The following is a 24,752-nucleotide window of genomic DNA, read 5'->3' as shown; positions in this document are numbered from 1 at the left end:
GGAAGAATCTAAGAAGATACAACAAAGAAATGTAATGCAGTATCCAGGCTGGAATTCTGGAAATGAAAAAGGGCATTAGGGAAAAACTAGAAAAATGTGATGTGGAGTTTAGTTAGTAACAATGTATCAATATTGTTTCATTAATTGTCACCATACCAGTATGAGAAACTAAAAATACGGGAAACTCATTATGGGGTATATGGGACTCACTATTCTCAGATAAAAAGTTTATTTGAAAAAACAAGTATGCAACTATAAATTAAAATTCAATGATGTGTAGCACTTTCAAAGCAAATATCTCAATGGAGATGGCAATCAGATGCATAGATTCTTTTAATACATGTCTAAATTCAAATATTCAGGCTAGGAGTTCCTGCTCTGATGCAGAGTGTTAAGGATCCAGCGTTGCTGCAGCTTGATTCCATCCCTAGCCCAGGAACTTCCATATGCAGTGGGTGCAGCCAAAAAAAAGACAAAAAAATTTAGGCTAACAACTCTGCATTTCCTCTCTCTTCTGATCCTGTGTTTTAGAATGCATACTGATTTCATAAATATTAAAAGCTAAAATAGATCACTTATGATTAAGGATAATTTATTTAGCATTTATTAAGTTTAATTATAATTCATAATAGATAAATATTTATTTTTGTGCTGTGAACTCCTTAAGAGTAGGAGTGGGTCCCATTCAACTCTGTCTCCTCTGTACCCCACAGCACAGGTGCTCAACTGTATTTGAAGTATATGAGGTTGAATTCATAATGGCATTAATTTACTGATTGATTAATAAGAGTGCCTGGCTCCGCCAACCAGGATGATTATAAAAATGGAGAAGGAGTAATAAAGGGAAAACACACAAACTTACACGCTTTTTCTTAGGGCCCTTTATTTACATAAGTGTTTTTGGTCCAATTTTACAGGTGTGCTCTTTTAAATAAAACAAACTGATGTTTTATTTGATGTCAAATTGATTTTCTTATGATTGTTCTTTTGTGGGTTTTTTTTTTTCCCCCAGCAGCATATGGCAGTTCCTGGGCCAGGGATCAAATCCATGCCACAGCTGCAACCTCCACCACAGCTAAGGCAATGACAGATCCTTAACCCACTCTGCCAGGCCAGGCATTGAACCCATGCCTCTGCAGTAACCCAAGCCACTGAACAAACAATGCCGGGTTCCCAATGCGCCATAGTGGGAACTCCCAGAATTTTCTTCTTTTGATAATCTTGACAGTGTTGAGGAGGGCTGACTGGTCAACTGTTTTGTAAAAGTCTCTGGTGAAATTTGTCTGATGTTTGACTCATGATTGATTAGGGTTGTGAGGTTTTGGAAAGACAGAGATAAGGTGCATTCTCAGCCCATCATCCAAGCTTTCAAAATGACTTGACATGACTGACATTTACCTTGATTGCCTGACTGAGGTAGTATTTGATGGTGTCTCCATCATATAGTTGCTCTTTTTTTTTCCTCCCTCTCCAATATTGTACTTTTTGGAAGGAATTCACCTTGCAGAGCCCATACTTGAGAAGTTACACCTCCTTGAGGGCAGAGTATCTACAAAAATCATTTGAAATTCTTCTGCACAGGAGACTTTCTGCTTTTCCTCTAGTTAGTTACTTAGTAATCCACTCATTTATTTATATCAATATGGACTCATGGGTATGTATTCCATACTTTGGATGATAATCCAATACTATTTAATTTTCCTGCTCAAATTTTTTCCACCTTTGTCCATTGGTGTGCTTTCAGTTGACTCTTTTATCCTCTAACATACTCTCATCATTATGGGGTTTCTTTTAAAATTTTTATTAAAGTGTAGTTGATTTACAGTGTTCCATCAATTTCTGCTGTACAGCAAAGCCACCCAGTATATATTTATATTTATAAAATATATATTTATTCTTTTTTAGCCGTTTTCTTTATTTCTGGTTCTACAAGATGTTCCAGACTTGTCTTGTGTATTTCCTGCCCCAGCTCTAGAATCAACTATTTGTCCAAAGAGCCCTAGCTCCTTTTATCAGAGAATGGTTTTATAAACAACGATTTGGACAGTATGTACCTTAATATCTTTTAAAATATTCCACTTTTAAAAATGGCTTTTAAAAATATCCCACTCATGAAATTCTCTTGTGGCACAGCAGGTTAAGTATCTGGCATTGTCACCACTGTGGCTCAGGTTGCTGCTTTGGCAAGGGTTCAATCCCTGGCCCAGGAACTTCCACATGCTGCAGGCATGGCCCCCCAAAAATACCCCACTCGTGTTGCATTGGAAAGGGACATTACTGTGCAAATAGAATATTTCTTGTGAAGTACCAGGACATGCTACAAAGGCAGTAGAAATTTAAAAATCTCAGAATAAATCACAAGATTCTGAAAGCCAAGAGTGGTTGGTATGGCGTTTGCACATGTGACCAGGGACTATTCCCCAGGCACCAGAGAGCTGTTAATCTAGAACTTCAGGCTGACTTTCAAAGGAAGCTGACTCTCTTCCAGCAAATATGTGATTTGATTAAAGAAAAGAATGAAACCAGGATTTAACCAAATAAGAAATGCAGGCACAGCCTTGGTATTCTTCGATAAGTCCTCCAAATATACTGTAATCCTAATGCTGGTGGGGAGGTCAAGGCCTGCAGCTCACATTTTGAAAGCAGCCCATCACTTTGTGCTGTGCTTCACTGCCGCCAATGAAAATGCATCCCAGGAAGTTTTAGACTTTGCGCATAAAGAAGGCTTAGATGCAATCTGGTGATGTTGAAAAGAGAGTGGTATGTTGGTATATGAATGCATGCTTTCTTATTTTAGGTACATTCAGTATCATTTTTTCCCTAGAATGTCTATAATTAAATTGATGGTCTCACAGTCAGTGGAGATTTAGAATTCAGGAAATACTTCCTTCTTCCATGCCATTCATCTCTGAACAATGGGAGCTCCAACAGTCTCAAGGTCTTTTCTTGGCCTCCCACTTGGGCTAATAAAATTTCGTTTTCCTTAGATCCATTTTGTGAAGTCCTCGTGAAATCACCAGTTTCTCCCTTTCCCTCCCTTGCTCTTTTGCTCTCACCAGCCTGTGAAAACCTTTTTGAATGTCAGGTAAGCTTGTCAGCATTACTCTAGCTCCTGGCTTTGTAAAAAGATGAAATGTTCCTTTTTTTCTCTATCCTCTGGAACTGTCTCAATGGTTTAGGAATATTTGAAACATAAGATTTGAAAAAAAATGCACCTGTTAAAACTTTTTTTTTTAATTTCTCCTCTACTTAGTGATGTATTTAAGCATTTTACTTCTTTCTGAATCATTGTTTCACTGCTCTGTAGTCCTATATGTTTTTCCTTTTTATCCAAATTTTGAATTAGTAGCATAGAAGTATGTAGAATGTTTGTATAATTCTTTGGGGTTTCTGCTGTATATATGATGCTCCTATTTCTAATTTTGTCTGCTGAGTTTCATTTTTTTATTAGACCAATTAATGGCTCATCTATTTTTTCTCATTTTTAAAGAAAACATGCCAATTTTTCTGCATTTCCAATGTTACTAAAGTCTTTATTTATGAATGAATTTCTTCTACTTTCTTTTGGTTTATATTTCTTATTATTTGCCTCTTAGGTTGACTGCTGAATTCATTTATTTCATTTTTGCCTGTCTAGTAAATGGCTGGTAATCTGGAAACAATATCTGTATGCTATATGTCAAATTAACAAAAAAGGCATGGTGTACATGCCACTATGGACTTAACAGTGTAAGATATAAGAGAGTATGTGTGTGTGTGTTTAGGTGTGTGAAAATATTTTAAAGTTGAAAGAAACTGTATTTTAGTTTATGCAAAACAAAAATACATGTACCCATCCAATTACATACCATTCTTTACAGCATCACAATGATCATACCTTAGCTGATGCTATTAGGAACCTAGGACTTTCCCAAAGACATACGTTTAGGTCTTTTTTTTTTTAAGGCTGCACCCATGGCATATGGAGGTTCTCAGGCTAGGGGTCGAATCGGAACTACAGCTGCCAGCCTATGCCATGGCCACAGCAACACCAGATCCAAGCTGAGTCTTCAACCTACACCATAACTCATGGGAACACCAGATCCTTAACCCACTGAACGAGGCCAAGGATCAAATCTGCATCCTCATGGATACTAGTCAGATTCATTTCTACTGATCCACGACGGGAACTCCCAACAAACCATTTTTCAATAAAAAACAGAGTTAAATCTAACCTGGCAAAGAAGTAGAAAGTCATCCTCCATACCATCGAGGATGGCTTTTTCTACCACGTTTGGATTGGAGCATGGCTTCTTCTGCTCCAAGTTACTAAACAGGTCTGCAAGTTAGAATCACCTGGGAAAAATTTTCAACATTCCAAAGCCCAGGCTATATATCAGAGCAATTAAATCATAATCTCTGCATAGGACACAGGCATCAGTATTTATGATGTACCCCAGATGATTCCAACATGGCGTCAGAGTAGAACACACTGCCCCATGCACATGGCTTAAGACACACACAGTTGAACATTACTTGCCATTAATCCTCAGGGGTGTGAAGCATTAATTCTCAAGCTTGACATGCCTCAGAATCACAGGAAAGGCTTGTTCAAACAGATTTCTGGGCTTCACCCCACAGTGTCTGATTCAGTAAGTCTGGGGTAAAGCCCAAGAGTTGACATCTCTAACAGGGTCCCTGGCGATGCTGATGCTGCTGGTCTGCCTACCATATTTTGAGAACCCCTATTTTAAAGATTTGCCTTTAGTTTCAGAAAGGAGAAAACATTTGAAATTTAGCTGTGGCATGAATTCTTTCAAGAATTTGTCATGACTAAACTTTTTAAAAAGAAAGCACACTGAGTAAATTTTTCAAGACCATATAAACTTACATTTCTCTAAACCTGCTGTACTCTCATTTAACAGAAGTCTTTATGAAGTATTTATTAACAAGTACTTTGTAGGCGGCTGAGCTAATTGCCATATTAACAATTCAAGTGTGATGGTGTTGCCTCAATCTAAGAACTTCATTTAGCATTTTGGCATTAATTTCTAATTAACTGCTAATGTTGTCTTATGTTTTTTTATGAGCTCATCTCTGTGTAGATTAATTCTTAATCTGCACTGATTTCTGTAGAAAAAGGGCTCAATGTTTCTTTTCTCTGAAAGGATGTATGATACTAACCTGAATAAAAGAAAACCTCTCTATGGGGACTGAACACCTGTGTGTGAACATGGGTGTGTCAGCAGGTATGAACACTGACACTGTGCCATGAGGTCCAGTAATTAAAGACAACAGTCGCGGATTGAAGGTTTTGAATTCTTATGCTGTACAGTTCACTAAAACTTGCAGCAGATAGTCATGTCCCCTGGTAGCTTAGAAACTAAGACAGGGATCAAAAAACTATATCCATAGGTCAAATTCAGCCCAGGCTTGTTTTGTAAATTGTTTTACTGAAAAACAGCCATGCTTATTCTTTTATGCATTGTTTAGGACTGCTCTTGGGCTACCAGGGTGGACTCGAGTAGTTCAGTCTACAAAGCCTAAAATAATTACTACCTGGAGATATATAATATATATATTGCTGGAATTCTCTTGTGGCACAGCAAGTTAAGGATCTGGCACTGTCACTGTAGTGGCTTGGGTTGCTGCTCTGGCGCAGTTTCAATCTTTGGCTCAGGAACTATACCGAGAGTGCAGCCAAGAAAGAAAAAAAATTTCCAACCCTACTGATCAGCCTTCAATGTGTGGGAATGATTAGCCATCCACTTACTTATGCAGCCATAAAAGCATCCTATCTATATTCTCTCTCATGGTTCTCAAGGCTACCAAGGAAACTTTGCCAAGTATTTTATTGAAGTCTTGGTCTTGTAAATTTGTCAAAGAGGTAAATGGGGCTACTTTGGCATGTTTTATGACTAATGAACCTTCTAGTGACTGGGAATAGTGGTGCCCTTGGCATTTGTCCTGTCACTTTGAGAATCTAAGGGTTATCTTGCTGAATCACAGTCCCAGTTAACTAACTCTAATGTTCTTTGTAGAGAGTTTCATTTCATTTCGTTTCTTTTCTTTCTTTTCTTTTTTGGCTTTTTAGGGCCACACCTGCTGCATATGGAAGTTCCCAGGCTAAGGGTTGAATTGGAGCTATGCTTGCGGGCCACAGCTGCAGCCACAGGAATGCCAGCTCTCAACTGCATCTGTAACCTATACCACAGCTCACTGGATCCTTAAAACACTCATTGAGGCCAGGGATCAAACCCTGTGTCCTCATGGATACTAGTCGGGTTCTTTACCATTGAGCCACAACAGAAACTCCTTTCTGGAGAATTTCTGAGGAAAAATTTTTTTTCCTTTCTATATAATAATTTTTTCCCCATTATAGCTGGTTTATAGTGTTCTGTCAGTTTTCTGCTGTACAGCATGGTGACCCAGTTACACATACATGTATACATTCTTTTTTCTCACATTATCATGCTCCATCATAAGTGACCAGACATAGTTCCCAGTGCTACACAGCAGGATTTCATTGCTAATCCATTTCAAAGGCAATAGTCTGCATCTATTAACCCCAAGCACCCCATCCATTCCACTCCCTCCCCCTCCCCCTCCCCCTTGGCAACCGCAAGTCTATTCTCCAAGTCCATGATTTTCTTTTCTGTGGAAAGGTTCATTTATGCCACATATTAGATTCCAGAAATAAGTGATATCATATGATATTTGGCTTTCTCTTTCTGACATATTTCACTCAGGATGAGAGTCTCTAGTTCCATCCATATTGTTACAAATGGCATTATTTTGTTCTTTTTATGGCTGAGTAGTATTCCATTGTGTACATATACCACATCTTCCTGATCCAATCATCTGTCGATGAACATTTGGGTTGATTCCGTGTCTTGGCTATTGTGAATAGTGCTGCAATGAACATGCAGGTGTGTGTGTCTTTTTCAAGGAATGTTTTGTCCAAATATATGCCCAAGAGTGGGATTGCTGGGTCATATGGTAGTTCTATGTATAATTTTCTAAGGTACCGCCATACTGTTTTCCATAGTGGTTGTAACCAGCTTACATTCCCACCAAGAGTGCAGGAGGGCTACCTTTTCTCCACACCCCCTCCAGCATTTGTTATTTGTGGACTTATGAGTATGGCCATTCTGACTGGTGTGAGGTGGTATCTTATGGTAGTTTTGATTTGCATTTCTCTAACAATCAGGAATATTGAACATTGTTTCCAGTGCTTGTTGGCCATCAGTATATCTTCCTTGGAGAAATGTCTATTCAGGTCTTTTGCCCATTTTTCCATTGGGTTTTTGGCTTTTTTGCTGTTGAGTTATATAAGCTGTTTGTATATCTTAGAGATTAAGCCCTTGTCAGTTGCATAATTTGAAACTATTTTCTCCCATTCTGCAAGTTATCTTTTTGTTTTCTTTGTGGTTTCTTTTGCTGTGCAAAAGCTTGTCAGTTTGATTAGGTCCCATTGGTTTATTTTTGCTTATATTTCTGTTGCTTTGGGAGACTGACCTGAGAATATATTTGCAAGGTTGATATCAGTGAATGTTTTGCCTATGTTCTCTTCCAGGAGTTTGATGGTATCTTGTCTTATATTTAAGTCTCTCAGTCATTTTGAGTTTATTTTGGTACATGGTGTGAGGGTGTGTTCTAGTCTCATTGATCTGCATGCAGCTGTCCAGGTTTCCCAGCAATACTTGCTGAAAAGACTCTCATCTGAGGAAAACTTTTTGCATGGGTTTTTTTTTGGGGGGGAATTATTTTCTTTTTTTTAAAAGATTTTATTGGTGTAGTACTGACTTACAAAGTTGTGTTAGTTTCAGGTGTACAGCAAAGTGAATCAGTTATACGTATACATATATCAATTCCTTTTCAGATTCTTTTCCCACATAGGTTATTACAGAGTACTAAGTATATTTCCCTGTGCTATGCAGTAGGCCCTTACTACTTATCTATTTTATGTATAGTACTGTGGGTTTCATGGATTGTTCTTATTGCTAATCCTCTCTTTTGTGATAAATGGTAATTGACTCAGGGGCAATTTGTGGAAGTTCAAGAAAATATGTTACAGTTGCAATGATGGGACCATAGGAGTGGGTACATGTGAGGAGAGGACATTATTAACCTTGATGGGCTTAAAGATGTGAAAGAGATAACTGCCCATTTCATCACATCCTGCTATTAAAATGAATTATATATGGATGGGGGATTAATATTCCCCATTGAATCATAGACTGAAAATCATAATAACTTGTAAGAGAAAAAAAATATGTGGTGGGAAAGCAAAAGTAAATATGTGGATTGGAAAGTGACTGGAAAATTGTCAGCTCCCATGTCCTAAGAGGAAGGTACAGCAACACATAAGAATCTGAGTGTGGGATGAGGTGAGATGTGGTTGGGGAAGCAGCTACGGCAAGAGGAAAGTAATTACAAAGTGAGAGAGGCGATTAAGAAAAGTCAATAACAACTAGGAAATTAATGTGATAAGATGGCAAAGAGGAAGGCAGCCAAGTGAAGGAAGCTGGAGTCATCTCGTGTCTCACTGCTCTAGAAGAGGCACTGTGAATACCAGATTTAGCACTGTTGTGAGACATCGAGGATTTGCAGAAGACGTGGGACTGGTGATGAAAATTACTGAGCCCTGAGAAAAAGTAATTTATAGATAAAACACTGCAATACTTCTTGTCAGATGTCTGACGAATAGAGAACAGTGCAGTGGAAAAAGGAGCTTGAAATAAATACTTCTGCCCCACAAAGAAAATAAGGTAGATTCAGGCCCATTATTCTTGTGTTTATATTTTTGTGACCACCCTGTATGAGTCGAATCACACAGTGAAGTTCAAATCCTGCTCCCTTGCTTCTACAGAAGAAGAAAGAAAGGAAAATAAAGGGGTAAAGGTGAGGTGGTGAAAATATTGGATACTTTTTTATCCATAATCAGAGATTTAAGTGGCTGATATTGATTGGTTTTATTGTGCATTTTACATTTAAATTCACTTATTGAGACCTTGCATGATTTTTATCATACATTTTAAATTTAAATTTGCCCATAATGGCCCCTGCTGTTGCCAGGCATTGTACTAGAAAGTGACCAAATAAGACACAATCTCTGTCCTCTAAGATTTATGGAGAATCAGCTAAGTAGTCAAGTATTTAATCTATGTTCTATGATGATGAAGTCCAGAAGAGAGACATCTAGAGGGATCTAGGAAAGCTTCCCAGAAGTGGTGCCTAAGTTGAGATCAGAGAAATAATTATGAGTTATTAAAGAGAAGGGCTGGGGTATAGGTATTTTCTGCAAAAGAAACACAAAAGATAATGGGGTAGGCTGATGGCAAAAATGGCCCAGATTCTCCACCCATTTATGTACCCACCTTTTTGCAATGTGGGTTTATAACTCCTCCCATCCAGAGTCTATTTCCAACCTATTGATTCTGGGATGACCTTGTGACTTGCTTCAGCTAATAGAATGCAAGAGAAATCATCATATATTAGTTTCATACCTAGGCCTCATCAGGAGGCCTTGCATGTTTCTGCTCTCCCTTTTTTCCTTTATTTTTAGCTCTGCTACCACCATGGTACTTAAACCAGGGCTTGCCTACTGGAGGTGAGAGACATGTGGAGGAGAACCAGATGCGGCCATGCTAGATTATTCTAGACCAGCCAGTCCCCAAGTGGCCAGCTAAATTAGTAAAGTTGAATGAGCTAGTCCAATGGAAATCAGATGAATCTGGCCCAAATCAGAAGAATTAACCAGTTGTAGGCCCATGGGAAGTAATAATGATTGTTGTTATATGACACTAAGTTTTGGAATAATTTTTTATAATATATAACTTACTGATGCAGAAAATCTGAAAGTATAAGAGAACATGTCCCATTCAATAAGCTGGAAGTAACCTAGGATGGATGGAGAATAGAATAAGGAGGGAGAGGGGTGAAAGATGAGGCTGGAGGACCAAGTAAGAACTGGATCCTTCAGCATTTCATAAGCCTTATTAAGTGATGAGAAACTATCTAGGAGTCTGAAGATGTATGATCAGATCTGCCTTTTTGACATAATTTGGTTTATAAAGCTTGTGGCTAGGAGCAACACAAAGCTAGGAGGAGAGAGGCCAGTAAAGGAATTGCCATGTGTAGCAATCCAAGCTAGAGTTGATAATATTCTGAACTAGAATGACATGAGGTAGAGTAGAAATGAATCGATTGAAAACATAATTGAGGGATAGAATTAGTGGGACTTGATGCTTTATCAGAAGTGAGAGGTGGGTGAGAGAAAAAGTCCAGAGCTGATGTCTGCTGTCTAATTTGAGCAAATAACCGATTGAGGGGAATCATTCTCTAAAACAGAAACTCAGGGAGAGAATGAGGTTTGGATTGGTGGGGGGAGGGAAGAGGAAGAAGATAATAAAACTATTTTGGGATTTGTTAATACTGAGATGCCAGTGAGATACCCAATCATAGATGCCCAGCAAAGAGTTAGTTATATAGATCTGAAGCTCAGTAGAGCACCTTGGGTGGAGACAGCTTGGCAATCATCAGGCTAGAGTTGGTAGTTTAAACCACTTAAACATTTGCTGAACACCTGATATGTGTTATGTTCTGCACTATGTGTCAGGAAGATGGAGGTTAGCAATACAGACTAGTCTATATACTCTTGTGGAGAAGGTTCAACTTTGGTTGCATAATCACATGAATATAAATATCCTATTTTAGATACTGTGAAAGATACAGTAAACCATGATTGTATAGCAAAGAAACTTGAACCAATCTGAGGAATCAAGGCACAATTCCCTGGGGGAAAGAAGTGTTTAAGTTGGGATCAGAATTACGAGAGGGGCTTTAAAGGTCATAGGGAGTGATGTAGCAGAAAAAGAGAATGTTTCACAAAACGGGAAGGGAGCAATGCAACTAGTCTAAAGACCTCTAAAGTGAGTATGGCAGGATCACAGGGAAGGAAGGAAAATTGGTTCAAGATATTTACAGAGGGGTATTTGCAGATATGTGGCAGATTTGAGAGGTGAAACTAAGATAATAAAAGGAATTAGGGGGGAGGGAGGAGAAATTATTAAGTGTAATTTGGGGCAGGGGTGTGGTGTGTATCTGAGTGGATGATGGAACAGGAAACACTGGAGAATTAGACCTAGGTGTAGAGAGAAAAATGCAAGATAACAGTTTTGGAAATATTGAATCAGAGAAGCCTTTAAAATATCCAAGTGGTAAAGCTGAGGGGAAAATTGGATGTGTAGGTTGGAGCTTAGAAGGGAAATCTGATCAGACATTTAATAAACCTACGGACTATCAGGATTTAAACGGTAGCTGAAGTCAAGGGCAGGGAGACTTTGAGGAGGGAAAAAGGATTCTTAGGATCAAGCCTTGTAAAGCTCAGTATTTAAAAGATAGATATTTTGAGATGAGCCCACAGAGTAGCATAGATGGAAGAGTCAGAGAAGTGGAGACAAAGTGTGGTGTTGGAGAATCCAAGGCTATTTTAATAAGCACTCACTCCACAGGCTTTAGGCTACTAAGAGGTCAGGGGAAAGATGGCTAAAACTGTCTACTGGGTTTAGTGATGTGAAGGTTACCAGTGACCTTTTCAAAAGTCATCATGGTGGAACAGTGAGAACAGAAGCCAGTATGTTAGAATGGGCTGAAGAAAAAGTGGGAAGTGAGGAAGTGGAAGGATATTTGTAGGTAATTATAAAGAATTTTTACTAAGAATTAATAGCAAACCAGGTGGATGGCATATCAAGGGTTGAAAGGTAGATCTTTCTTGTTGATGTGTTGTTCGTTTCTTTGTTTGGTTTTGGTAGGAGAGAGGTGGGTTTGGGGCTGATAAGAATCCAGTAGAAAATGACATATAGAAGAAAAATGGAGAGAATCCAAAGAAGTAGATAAGATCACTTAAGAAAAATGTTTAAAAGGAGAGAAGATGATCTAGGAAAAAAAATAAATATCATTTAAAGGAATGTAGAGGACAGATGCAGGGAAGCCATGGAAAGAGAGTGTTTCAAGAAGGGGGGAGAGATCCATGGGGTCAAAAGTGCTGAGAGGTCAAAGATGATAAGGACTGAGAAATGTCTTTTGGTTTGAGTTGATTGTCATAATGGCCTAGGATAGAATTGGTTCCTTGGAGCATTGCGGTGAGTCCAGATTACAGTGGATTAAAGTTTGAGCAGACAGTCATTTCACAGAGAATTTTCATGAAGAGGAGAGTGAGTCTAGAGATGGACTAGAAGTAAACAGAGCTTTGGGGTTTTGCTTTGGAATTTGTCAGTAAGAAGAGACTTGAACATAATTAAATGTTGATGAGAAGGAAGAGACTGAATATACAGAGATGGGAGCTAAGAAAAAAGTGAGGTTTCTGATAAATGGGGAAGAGAGAAGAGAACAAGTGAAAGGAATAGGCAAAAGAGGAGATATTGCTCTTCTGGGGCAACCAAAAAGACAGGAGGAAATGGTGATAGAAGCAAAGATGTTTGTCTTATTGATGGCAGAATATTGAAGAAGTTACAATACGGTGGGGTTTTATTTTCTTTGTTAAATAAGAGACAATATTGCCTTCTAAGAAAAAAAATCAGAGATAGATAATCAGAACACTTCAATTGTCTTTGCAATATTCTATTTCCTCAGTGGGTGGAGACTACACACGTGAACTTCATTCATTATGCTTTTACATATGTTTGAAATATTTTGTTTTACAAAAATAATTAGAAGTGTGGTAGAGTCTGAAACTTGGGAAACACTAAGATTTGAAATAATTGATATGAGAAAAAAATAGCTAGGGAAACATAGGATGTTGGGCAGGCAGCATCCCAGTTGATTTTAGAGACCATGGCTTTACAATGGATAGTCAATTATTCACCAAATCACTTCTTTTTCATCTAGGGCAGTCGGCTAAGCTGCATTTTCCAGCCTATAATACAGCCAAATATCTGAGTCTGAACCCAAAGAATATGAAACAAAGGAATATAAACCTCCTTCATGACCTTTCACAATCCTTACCTATGTGGCCTTTCCTTTTCTTTCTCTCTTAGATAATTGACTAGAGAGAACTCCAAGGACTTAGAGGAAGATGGAGGCACAACGTGGTTGGAGCCTGGGTTCCTGAGCCAGTGGGAGGCTCTCAGGAGAGTCATCTGAGTGAGAATACACATCATGCTCTCTTATGTAAGTGAGACCTTCATTTTTTCTATGTTAACCTCGTAAAATTTAGCAGTGGTTCCTCATAGCAGTTACTCTATCCTCGTACTCATCTTCACAAGGGTGTGATTTTTTTTTAAATACTGCTGAACAGCCATGTGCAGATGCTGAGAACCATTCAATTATATTCTCTGTATTAGAAAATTGAATGGGATGGCCCAAAGGGCAAAAGAATGCAAAGAGTAATGAATAAATGATTGGATTTGTGAACAATTACATTCATTGAATAATGAGTACATAACTAATTAGGATTCCCATTTGGAGGACTTGAGAGACTTCAAGAGCATGGTTGGGATTTCACAAACATGAAACAGATTCCTGTCCTCAGGAAGGTACTGGAGAGAGTGCTCCCCACTCGTCTGAGCTGGACTTACAATAGAGACGATTGGGTTCCAATCGACCCCAATTCCTGAGAAATCTCAACCTGCACAACCATCAAATCTCCTTGCAAAGAATCTGGAAGAAAGAGACCTGTACTCTAGCTGTGTCTAGGGCACTTTGTGTGGGAGAACCACCCCTCTGCTTTCAGGGAGGAGCTTCTGGCCTAAGCTCAGGTCGTTGAGTTCACCTGTGCTAGTGGGCTCCCGTAGGAGATGGAACACTCTCAGCCACTGACCACCATAAATGCTCAGAGTGAGGGCGACAGAACAGATGACATGGGGAGCCGGATCTGTAGAGGCAGAAAACCTGTGGCATCTATAAGTGAACGGGCCATCCTCTATCACATCCTGCCCACTCCAGGGAAACCTTCTTTGTAGGCCATGAGATGCCCCATCTCCAGGCCCTAAACTTCCAAAGACCCATAGGCCAGCGAGGCAGAAGAACTTCTCTACTTCTTCCTGAAAGGCTTCACAGTGTGTGGTCACTCTCAGGGCCTCAGTGGAGGCCTCCAAAAGTCAGTGGGAGCAGTAGTCACCTGAGACCTACCCAACTGCCTTCCCCAGCTGCCTTCCTTTCCATTCTCCTTATTCCCACCAAATGGGTCTTCATTTGAGCCTTGGAACCTACCTAGGACAGGATAGTTAATATGAAGAAAGAGGCTGAAGTTGGAGAAGACTGAAAACTTTGTAACTGATGGAAATAGCTTGGGCTTTGGAGTTCAGCAGACTTGAGTTCAATCAGTTACTAGTTGTATGGTCCTGGACAGGTCACGTAATTAATCTAAAATGATGACTAAAGTGTCCACCTCCCAGGATCATTTTAATTATTGTCAATGACTTAGGCAAAAATCTCTGGAACATAGTAGATCTTCATAAGTGGTGATTTTTGTTGGTGGTGGGGGGAGGTGTTTAATAGATGAATTTCAGGCAGCATGATTAAACTTTCTGAGAGGAAAAGAGGGAGGAAGGGTATGATTCAGGTTGAAGGTTGCACAAAAATGAAGCCCATCTGTCTATCCTAGAAGCTCCATCTACCCTCTGTCCTTACCCCCAGTGCCTTTTCATGACATGCTTTCCTTCCAGTTGTCTCCTCCAAGACTGCCACAAGCCTCATTCTCTCACTTTCTTCAAGTTTTCCCTCCAAAGTTCCTTCCTTATAGAGGCCTTATCTCTCTATCCTGCATCTCTACAGAAGCATTCCCTAGCTTCCACCCTCTATCCCCTTACCCTACTTTAATTTTCTTTATGATGATTGTCACAGTGTTCAACTAGAGATCATCATGCTAAGTAAGTCAGAAAGAGAAATACAAATACCATATGATATCACCTATATGTGGAATCTAAAATATGGCACAAATGAACCTATCTACAAAACAGTAAAGACTCACAGACATAGAGAACAGACTTATGGTTGCCAAGGGGGAGGGAGGAGGGATTGGTATGGACTGGGAGTTTGGGGATAGAAAATGCAACTATTACATTTAGAATGGATAAGCAATGAGGTCCTACTGTATAGCACAGTCTTGGGATAGACCATGATGGAAGATAATATAAGAAAGGAAATGTATATTTATCTATCTATATATTATATTATATATATGACTGGGTCACTTTGCTGTACAGTGACCCAGTGTATAGTTATTATCAACTATAATTTTTAAAATGTGAAAGAAACTGTCACAACTAAAAAATTATCTATGTATTTCTTTTGTTATGGCCTCACCCACAGCATATGGAGATTCTATGGCCAGAGATCAAACCCGTGCTATGGCAGTGACCTAAGCCACTTCAGCAACAACGCCACATCATTAACCCACTGCACAACAAGGGAACTCCTATATATATATTTCTATGCTTGTTTATTACTCCCCAACTAGGTTATCAGATCCATCAGGGCAGGGACCTCTTGTATTTCCACAGTATCCCCAATGCCTGGCAGATAGTAGATACACAACGAATATTTTTTCAGTGATCCTCTTCATAGATGCTTTTGAGTGGATGAAAAATGCTGTATTAATAAGGAATAGTTTAATTTTATTCATTCATTTAAAAAATGTTTGTGGTGTACCTGTTAAAATCATCCTAAAAGCCATTATTGTCCATAGAATTTTTTTTGAGAACAAAGGTCTAATGTAAAAAGTTATATATCATTTTTCTCGTAGTAAACCATCATCAAGGCCTCCACTAAGAAAAAAATCTTTTGATTTTCTGTAAACAGGGCACCCTGGCTGAGCCAGATTTCACAAGTTTGCTAGATGAGACACACGCACACATGCACATATTCACACCTTTATTTGTTTATATCTACATATTGCTTATTACTTGGGAACTGGGTAGTGGAGGTAAAGTATATTTAACCATGACCACAACTTGAGTGCAGATATGTATAAATGAGTTCAACACACTGGCAAGGCCCTCAAAGAAGCCTAGCTTTCAGGAAAGGTTGACCAAGTGCCCTGGGCATGAATTTATGATAGTGGAGATAAACTCCGGAATAACCAGCCAGACTCAGGAACATGGCCTGAGGTTGGGAGGAGATAATAATTTTAGCTTTTCTGGGAACTTGTCCCCCTTGTGGTGTGATGAACCCAGAAGGTAGAAGAGCCATGTGTTTGAGTGGGAACTGCTGGTTCCCTCAACTTTGTGGCACTTTAGCTCCCAAGCGACCTTGCTGTGGGACAAAGTGTATTTTCTTTTCACTTTTAAGGGGGATGTTTGGATGCTGATATTAAATGAACCATGGGAATGAGGTTTTGGAAGCAGCAGTGGCAACTCTGTATCATGGGAGCAGAAGGGCCATAACTCTGCAGGGCCGTCAGGGCCAGCGGTGCCCTGGAAAGTTCCACAGAGGCAGCAGTCTCCAGCTCGGCAACAATGAAGTGGCAGAGGCAACTCTAGCTAATGTAGTGACACCATCACACAGCCTTCCAGGGAGATTTAAGACCTGCACATTCAAATCCCCACTTGGCTGGCAGCCACAGCAAGCCAGCCCTGAGGACCCCCAAAATGCCTGGGGAGGGGAAATTTGCAAGGCACTACCATTTCCTTATAAGCAGATGGAAACCAGGAGTCAAGGAGAATCCCAGATTAATATTAATAGATCCATGTTTGCAGTCGTATTAATAAAACCACATTTGTCCTCACAAGCCGGTAGAGATGGGACCATTCAGATATGCTTATAGCCACAAACAAGGCTAAACTCTTTGGACTGCTGCATCTTTGGAATGGAACCCACGATTTCCACCTCCCCCTGCACCCACGGCAAGGATCCAAAAGGTTCAGATTCATTTGGAAGACATAGCATATCCACCCCTTGCTGGCTTAAGAAAAAAAAAAAATTCCAGCACCTTCTCATAAAAGAGAAAAGCAACTTCAGAATTTGAGTCAAATATAGACATTTAATTCTCTATTAGGTGCAGTTGAGTTTTATTAAACTGAAAACAATTTGAAAGAAAACTGCATGAGATTGGAATCTTACTTAAATTAATGAGTAATGCTTATTACTTATCACCAGATATATGGTTCTCAGGTGATGAGCCGTTTGCAAGGCAAGATATTTTTAACAAGGTGGTGCAGCAGTAAAATAGAAAAAGTGTTAAAATGTATTATTATAATATTAAAAATATATTGTTATAAGATTTGTTTTATTAAGCAAAAGTACCTGTAGAAAAAAAAAAAAAACCTTATTTTCATCTCTAATACAAAAACATAGCAAAGTAACCGAAGTTCTAAGCCAGGAGTAAACAAAAATTTTCCATAAGAGGCAAACAGGAAATATTTTAGACTTTGTAGTTCACAGAGCCTCTGTCACAAATAGTCCAACTTGGGAGTTTCTTTGTGGCTCAGCGAGTTAAGGATCTGACATTGTCACTGCAGCAGCTCAGGTTGCTACTGTGGTGCAGATTTGATCCCTGGCCCAAGAACTTCCACATGCTAGGGGAACGGCCAAAACAAACAAAAAAACCAAAATCCAAATAGTCCAACTCTATTAATGTAGCACCAAAATTACCATAGGCAGTATGTACACAGATGAGTGTAACTATGTCCCATCAAAGCTTAACTCCAGACAACTGAAATTTGAATTTCATATAATTTTCATGTGTTCCAAAATATTAATCTTTTTCTTAAGGGAGAAAAGCCACTTAAAAAGATAAAAACCATTCTTAGCTTGTGGACCATCCAAAAACAGATGGCAAAGGCAGATTGGGTTTGTAGGCTGTAGTTTGTCAACTCCTCTTCTAAATGGTGACTTTTAAAGGCCTGTTGTGAGTTACCTCTAAAGATTTTGCAGGTGTTCTTGCACTCACCCACTGTAGGTGGTACTCTCCTTTTACTACTAGTCTACCTGCTTTTTGTTAGTGTTCATCTCAAACTCTGTTTTGAAATGATGTCCCGTTTTCCTTCTAACCTCCCTTTCATCTGTATTTCACCTTCTGCCCCAAAGCTCTTGGGGTTACTCTACTTACAAACTCTTAACACTCCCCCATAGGCCAGTTACCTCCCAGAAGTCTTTAGTAGGTGCTCCACATTGAGGATTAAGTTATAATCAATGGTATTGGCTGGGAAAGCCATTCTGAGCTATAGAGAGTGGGCTAAATTACACTTTGCTTTGGAAGAACCAGTCAATTCACAGTAAGCAGGCTTTCCTGATAAGAACACCATTTATAGTTCTTTGTTGCCCATTCCTTCCCACTTAAGTCATTGGGTATGCAAGCCAACACGGATTACTAGGTAACCGGACATCTTACAATTGTGCTATAGAGCAGAGAAAATGACTTTTGTGTTCATTTTCCTAGAGAAGCATTAAATGTGATTTCTCCAAAATGAATTATTACCTGTAAAATACTCCAGTGGCCTTGCCTTTCAGGGGAAAGGGTGTGTGTATGTGTGTTTCTATAGTTGTGTGTGTGTGTGTGTGTGTGTGTGTGTGTGTGTGTGTGTGTGTGTGTATGAGAGAGAGAGACAGAGAGAGAGAAATTCAACCAGGAAAAGACTTTCTGCTGTAACATTAATGAAAGTTCTGAACTCCACCTTCAGTCATGCTCTTAGCTTGACCTTCCTGATTTCCTAATTGCTTGTTTGCTTGTTGATAATTCCTAAGAATATATCTTCCTTATTTATTCATCAAACTAAATTTATTGAGTGTCCATTGTGTGTCAGGCACAGTTCTAAGAACTTGGGGTCCCTCAGTGAACAAAGTAGACAAATATCCCTTGATTTGGAGTATTTATATTCTAGAGAGGAAAGACAGGAATAAACCATAGATAATAAGTCAGTTAAGTAGTGTGTTAAAAGGTGATAAGTGCTATTTTAAAACAAAGCAGAGGGGTTCAAAAGTTCTGAGCTTGGGCGTTTCTAATTTTAAATAGGATGGTCTGGTTAGGCCCATCATTTGAGCAAAGATTTCAAGAAGGTATAGGAATTTGACATGTTGATATCTTAGTTAAGAATACTCAGGCAGCAGGAACAGCTAGTGCAAAGGCCCTGAGGTAGCAGTATGCATGGTGTTACCATTTTCCTGAATTAGAAAATTTTAGCCTTGAGAGCTTTTCTCTTACAAAATGACTAGCACTTCTAGACCTCCCTCCCAAATAAAGTAACTCAAACTGGTGCTTTGGCTACTCCATTTACTCCATCTTACTCTCTAATTAGATAATATCATAGTGCAGTGCAGGCAGGCCTCAGGAATATCAAAGATTCAGTTCTAGACCATCACACTAAAGTGATTATCACAAGAAAGTGAGTCACAAGAATTTTTTTGTTTCCCAATGCATATAAAAGACACGTTTATCCTATACTATAGTCTATTAAATGTGCAATAGCATTATGTCTTAAAAAATAATGCACACATCTTAATTAAAAAACAGTTTATTGATAAAAAAATTCAAACTGTCATCTGAGCCTTCAACGAATTGTAATCTTTTTGCTGGAGGAGGGTCTTGCTTCAATGTCAATGTCTGCTAATTGATCAGGGTGTTGGTTGCTGAAGGCTGGGATGGATGTCACAATTTACTAAAATAAGACAACAATGAAGTTCGCTACATGGGTCGACTGTTCTTTTCATGAATAGTTTCTCTGTATTTAATGTGCAATGCTATTTGGTAGGATTTTACAGTAGAACTTCTGCCAAAATTCAAGTCATTCTTCTCAAAACTTGTCACCATTTTATCAACTAAGTTTATGTCATATTCTAAGTCACTGGTTGTCATTTCAATGATCTTCACAGTATCTTCACCAGGAGTAGATTCTATCTCAAGAAACCACTTTTTGGTTCATCCATAAAAAGCAGCTCCTCATCTGTTGCAGTTTTGTCATGAGATTGCAGCAATTCAGTCACATCTTCAGGTTCCACCTCTAATTCTAGTTCTCTCACATTTTCCATCACCTCTGCAGTTACTTAATCCACTGAAGCCTTAAACCCCTCAAATCATCCATGAGGGCTGGAATCCACTTCTTCCAAACTCCTGTGAATGTTGATATTTGGACTTCTTTTCATGAATCACAGATATTCTTAATGGCATCTGGAAATGATGAATCCTTTCCAGAAGGTTTTATACTGATTTTGCCAAGAGTCACCAGAGAAATCAGTATCTATGGCAGGGTGTGAAGTGTATTTCTTAAAAAATAAGACTTGAAAGTCAAAATGATTCCTTGATCCATGGGCTGCAGAATAGGTGTTGCATTAGGAAGCAGGAAAACAACATGAATCTTCTTGTCCATCTCCATCAGAGTGCTTGGGTGACCAGGTGCTTTTTCAATAAGCAGTAATGTTTTCAAAGGAATCCCTTTTTTTCTAAGAAGGAGGTCCCAACAGTGGGCATAAAATATTCAGCAAATTGTGTTGTCAACAGAAGTGCTGTCAGTTAGCCTTTACTGTTCTATATTTAAAGGACAGGCAGAGCAGATTTAGCATAATTCTTAAAGGTTCTGAGATTTTCAGAGTGCTAAATGAGTGCTGACTACAATTTAAAGTCAACAGCTACATTAGCTCCTAGCAAGAAAGTCTGCCTGTCCTTTGAAGTTTGAAGCCAGGGGCATTGACTTCTCTTCTCCAGCTATGGATGTCCTAGATGGCATCTTCTTCCAACAGAAGATTGTTTTGTCTATATTGAAAATCTGAGAAAAAAAAGAAAAGAGAAAAAAAAGCAGTTCCCATTGTGGCTCAGTATTAATGAACCCAACTAGTATCCAGGAGGACACAGGTTCAATCCCTGGCCTCGCTCAGTGGGTTAAGGATCCGGCATGGCTGTGAGCTGCGATGTAGGTTGCAGACATTGCCTGGATCCCACATATCTGTGACTGTGGCATAGGCTGGCAGCTGTAGCTCCGATTGGACCCCAACCTGGGAACTTCCACATGCCCAGGATGTGGCCCTAAAAAGACAAAAAAAGGAAGGAAGGAAGGAAAGAAGGAAAGAGAGAGAGAGAGAGAGAGAGAGAGAAAGAAAGAAAGAAAGAAAGAAAGAAAGAAAGAAAGAAAGAAAGAAAGAAAGAAAGAAAGAAAGAAAGAAAGAAAGAAGGAAGGAAAGAAGGAAAGAAAGAAAGGAAAGAAAGAAAAAGAAAGAAAGAAAGAAAGAAAGAAAGAAAGAAAGAAAGAAAGAAAGAAAGAAAGAAAGAAAGAAAATTATGTTATGTAGTGTTGCCTCCTTCATTATCTTAGCTAGATCCTGTGGGTAACTTGCTACAGCTTCTACCTCAGCCCTTGCTGCTTCCCCTTGCACTTGTTTTTGCTTTTATTTATTATTCATTTTATTAAAGTTTAATTGACTTACAACCCCTTGCACTTCAATGTTATGAAGACCATTTACTTCCTCACACCTCATGGATCAAATTCTGCTAGCTTCAGACTTGTCTTTTGCAGTTTCTCCCCTCTCTCGGCCTTCATAGGATTGAATGGAGTCAGGGCCTTGCTCTGGATGAGGATTTGACTGAAGGGAATGTTGTTGCTGGTTTGATTTTCTCTCCAGACCGCTCAGATTTTCTGCATAACAGCAACAAGGTTGTTTTGCTTTCTTATCATTTGTGTGATCACTGGAATTTTAATTTCCTTTGAGAACTTTCCCCTTGCACTCAAAGTTTGGTTAACTGGTGCAAAAGGCCTTGCTTTTGGCCTCTCTTGGCTTTTGACATGCCTTCTTCACTAAGCTTTGCAGTTTTTGACTTAAAGTGAGAGACATATGACTCTTTCTTTCATTTGAAGGCTTAGAAGCCACTATAGGTCATTAATTTGTGTGATTCCCGTATTGTTGAGTCTCACAAAACAGGCCAGAGGAGAGAGAGCGAAACACCCTGTCAGTGGAGCAGTCAGAATACACACATTTGTCAGTTAAGTTCACCATCTATGTGAACTTAAGTTCATCCAATCTATGTGGGTAAGGTTTATGGAGCCCCCAAACAATTACAATCAAAGATCACTGGTCAAAGATCACTGTCGCAAAAATAATAATGAAAATTTTTGACAAAGAGGCTCAAAGTGAGCAAATGCTGTTGGAAAAATGATGCCAACAGACTTCCTCAACACAGGGTTACAACAAATCAGCAATTTGTGGGAAATGCAGTATCTGCAAAGAGCAATATAGGGTAAATCACAGTAAAAAAGAGGTCTGCCTATAGAGGTTTCTGATTTCAAGCTGAATTGAATTCCTAGAATCCTCTCTCTTATTCTGGAATGGGAGGTAGCATAAGCAAGAAATTAAGATCTAAACTCAGAGAGGTAAAGGTTTAGATCTCAATTCTGCCTAATGAAAGGCACGGGGCTTTGAGCAACCTGCAAGCTCCAGTTGCCTTAACTCTAAGATGGAGATAATAATAATAATAATACCAGAGTTCCCGTTGTGGCGCAGTGGAAACGAATCCAACTAGGAACCATGAGGTTGCAGGTTCGATCCCTGGCCTCGCTCAGTGGGTTAAGGATCTGGCGTTGCCATGAGCTGTGGTGTAGGTCACACACATGGCTTGGATCTGTCATTACTGTGGCTCTGGTGTAGGCTGGTGGCTACATAGACCCCTAGCCTGGGAACCTCCATAGGCCATGGGTGCAGCCCTAAAAAGACAAAAGATAATAATAATAATAATAATAATAATAATAATAATACCTAAATCATAGGGATTTTTCCAAAGAAAAAATAGAATATTGCATAGAATAGTATATGTCCAAATAATAATAATAATGAGAGTGGGAGGAAACTTTAGGAAGTGATGAATATAGTTATAACCTTAATGAGGATAATAGTTTTGTAAATATATCCTTATTTCCAAACTCAAGTTTATATACATTAAATATGTATAGTTTTTGACATGTCAATCATACCTCAGTTAAGTGACTTGTAAAATAGCAATAAGAATTTGAATAATGCATGTCAAACACTTGACATAGGATAAGTTACAGATATTTCCTATTATCAGGTATTTTTTTGTACTTTTTACCTTGAAAAGATAACTTTGGTGTTTCATAAGGGACCTAATAGAAGGAATTTCATTGTCCAAGACTTTAATTTTGAATTTGTCTGAAGGAATTTATCTCAAGTGAAAAAAAAAATCTGTGTGGTAAATTAAGAGCCCCCGCCTTCTTCACTGACTTAGAGATGAATATGCCTATGATAGCAATATTATTACCCTTCATTTCTCTGATGAACCTTGTGTTTAAAAGTATTATTTTACTAAATGCTGAGGCTTACTATGTATATCAACATACACTCAAGGGAGAAAAAAAATGATAATGAAACCAGCTGCTTGGTTTAAAAAATACTGTTATAATATTTTCCTCCCTTTTCATTTTATAGAATTTTAAAATTACATGATCCAAATCTCTTCCAGAGAAAATTGCCCGAGATGAGAATCCTGCCATCTATAGAGAAAAGATGAATCCTGTAAGTTGTACAAGTAATTGCCAAAAAGTTTAATGAAAATCTGTTCCAGTACAGTGAAAATCAAAGAACAGGAAATATCTCCCATGCTGGCAGCAGCAGGAAGAGGGAGAAAAACCCACCATGTTTTATAAATAAATGTGAGGATTTGAACTAGTGGGCATAAGAAAGTGAGGAAATAATTATAATTCCATGCCTCGGAGAAAGTTATTTAATTAAGCAAAATGATAAACCTCCAGTCAGGACATAGTTTCACGTTCTTATCAATTTACACTAAAGAGGGAAGGAAGAAGCCAGAGTAATAACTAGACTGAGATAAATTAGTGCTTTCATTTCTGTGAGCTCCCCACGAACGTTAGCATCACCATCGGTAGCCTTAGTTCTCTCTGTGCTTTTGAAAGTGGATAGGCTGAGTGGAGGAAAACATTTTGCGTTCAACAGGCTAATTGCGTTACGTGAACAGAAACAAATAATCTCCCTCCGAAGATTTGAAAATCTTTCACCAAAAAAGCACACAGAGGACACATTCAAAGTGACTTCACCCCAAAGCTGGGTCTTTTCCACCAGGCTAAGTAGGAGGGAAGGGGCAAGGTCATTGGAGGCAGACAGGATAGGCTCCCTGGCTTTGCCACTTGGCCACTGTGTGATCTGTGGCAATTTACTTGCACTTATGAGTCCCTTCTTCCTCATCCATGAAAAGGAGGGGAATGACATTGTCTTACAATGGCACCCTCCCAAAGGTGGCCTGGGATACTCAAAGGACCTCCATAATTTCCATTAACCACCCATCCCCAAAGCCCTCACAGCTAAAAATGAACTAAGTAAAAATAGGATGATTGCCCTGAAAATGAAACTTCAAACTCAATCCTTATATTTTGCCTTCTGCTCATTCCTTTCATCCATCCCACATGGAACTAGATCACTGCTTCTAAGACCCTGCATGGAACAAGTCTTAGTTAAAAGACTTTGGTTGTAAGACACAGAAGTCCATTCCAGCCAGCTATGTGGAAAAACATCAGCAACCCAGACAGGTCTCTGGGTTCTTCCTTTTGCCCCTCTCTACCTATGTATTTCCAACTTTGATATTTTAAAATCCGAAGAGGAATCTAGGACACAAACTTTAGAATATCAACATGAAAACTTATTTTCCTTGGGTTTGACAGTTCTGATCCATTTTAGAAACAGTGGCCACACATTTTAAGTAAGGCAAGTGAGTGCCTTCTACAGACACTCTTTGGTAAGACCAGCGGGATCACAATGTAGGCACATTTTTGTTTCTGTTGCCCTCTTTCAGTTCCTCCACATGGGACTAGTTCTTCCCC

At 39.0% G+C, this 24,752-nt stretch overlaps 1 protein-coding gene across 16 annotated transcripts in view; it reads left to right on the top strand.

Annotated features, from left to right (window-relative positions):
- The window catches only part of FANCB (FA complementation group B), a 742,096-nt gene that overhangs the window by 475,848 nt on the left and 241,496 nt on the right, over positions 1 to 24,752 (top strand). For 8 of the 16 annotated variants that reach the window (XR_014835726.1, XR_014835725.1, XR_014835754.1 and 5 more), the window contains one exon: positions 13,020 to 13,152. The gene's annotated coding sequence lies outside the window, so the exon portion shown is untranslated. Of the gene's footprint in view, positions 1 to 13,019; positions 13,154 to 23,380; positions 23,434 to 24,752 lie in introns of those variants that run through there. The other 8 variants (XR_014835751.1, XR_014835721.1, XR_014835742.1 and 5 more) reach the window with 2 other exon arrangements.

This window comes from Sus scrofa, chromosome X (assembly GCF_054392235.1).
Source record: "Sus scrofa isolate SSC_HxYL_T2T_F1_AM1 chromosome X, Sscrofa_HxYL_maternal_Yorkshire_Landrace_v2.0, whole genome shotgun sequence".
In the NCBI taxonomy this organism is placed as follows: Eukaryota; Metazoa; Chordata; class Mammalia; order Artiodactyla; family Suidae; genus Sus; species Sus scrofa.
The sequence above is the reverse complement of the archived record's forward strand: the minus strand, read 5'-3'. Positions and strand labels throughout refer to the sequence as shown.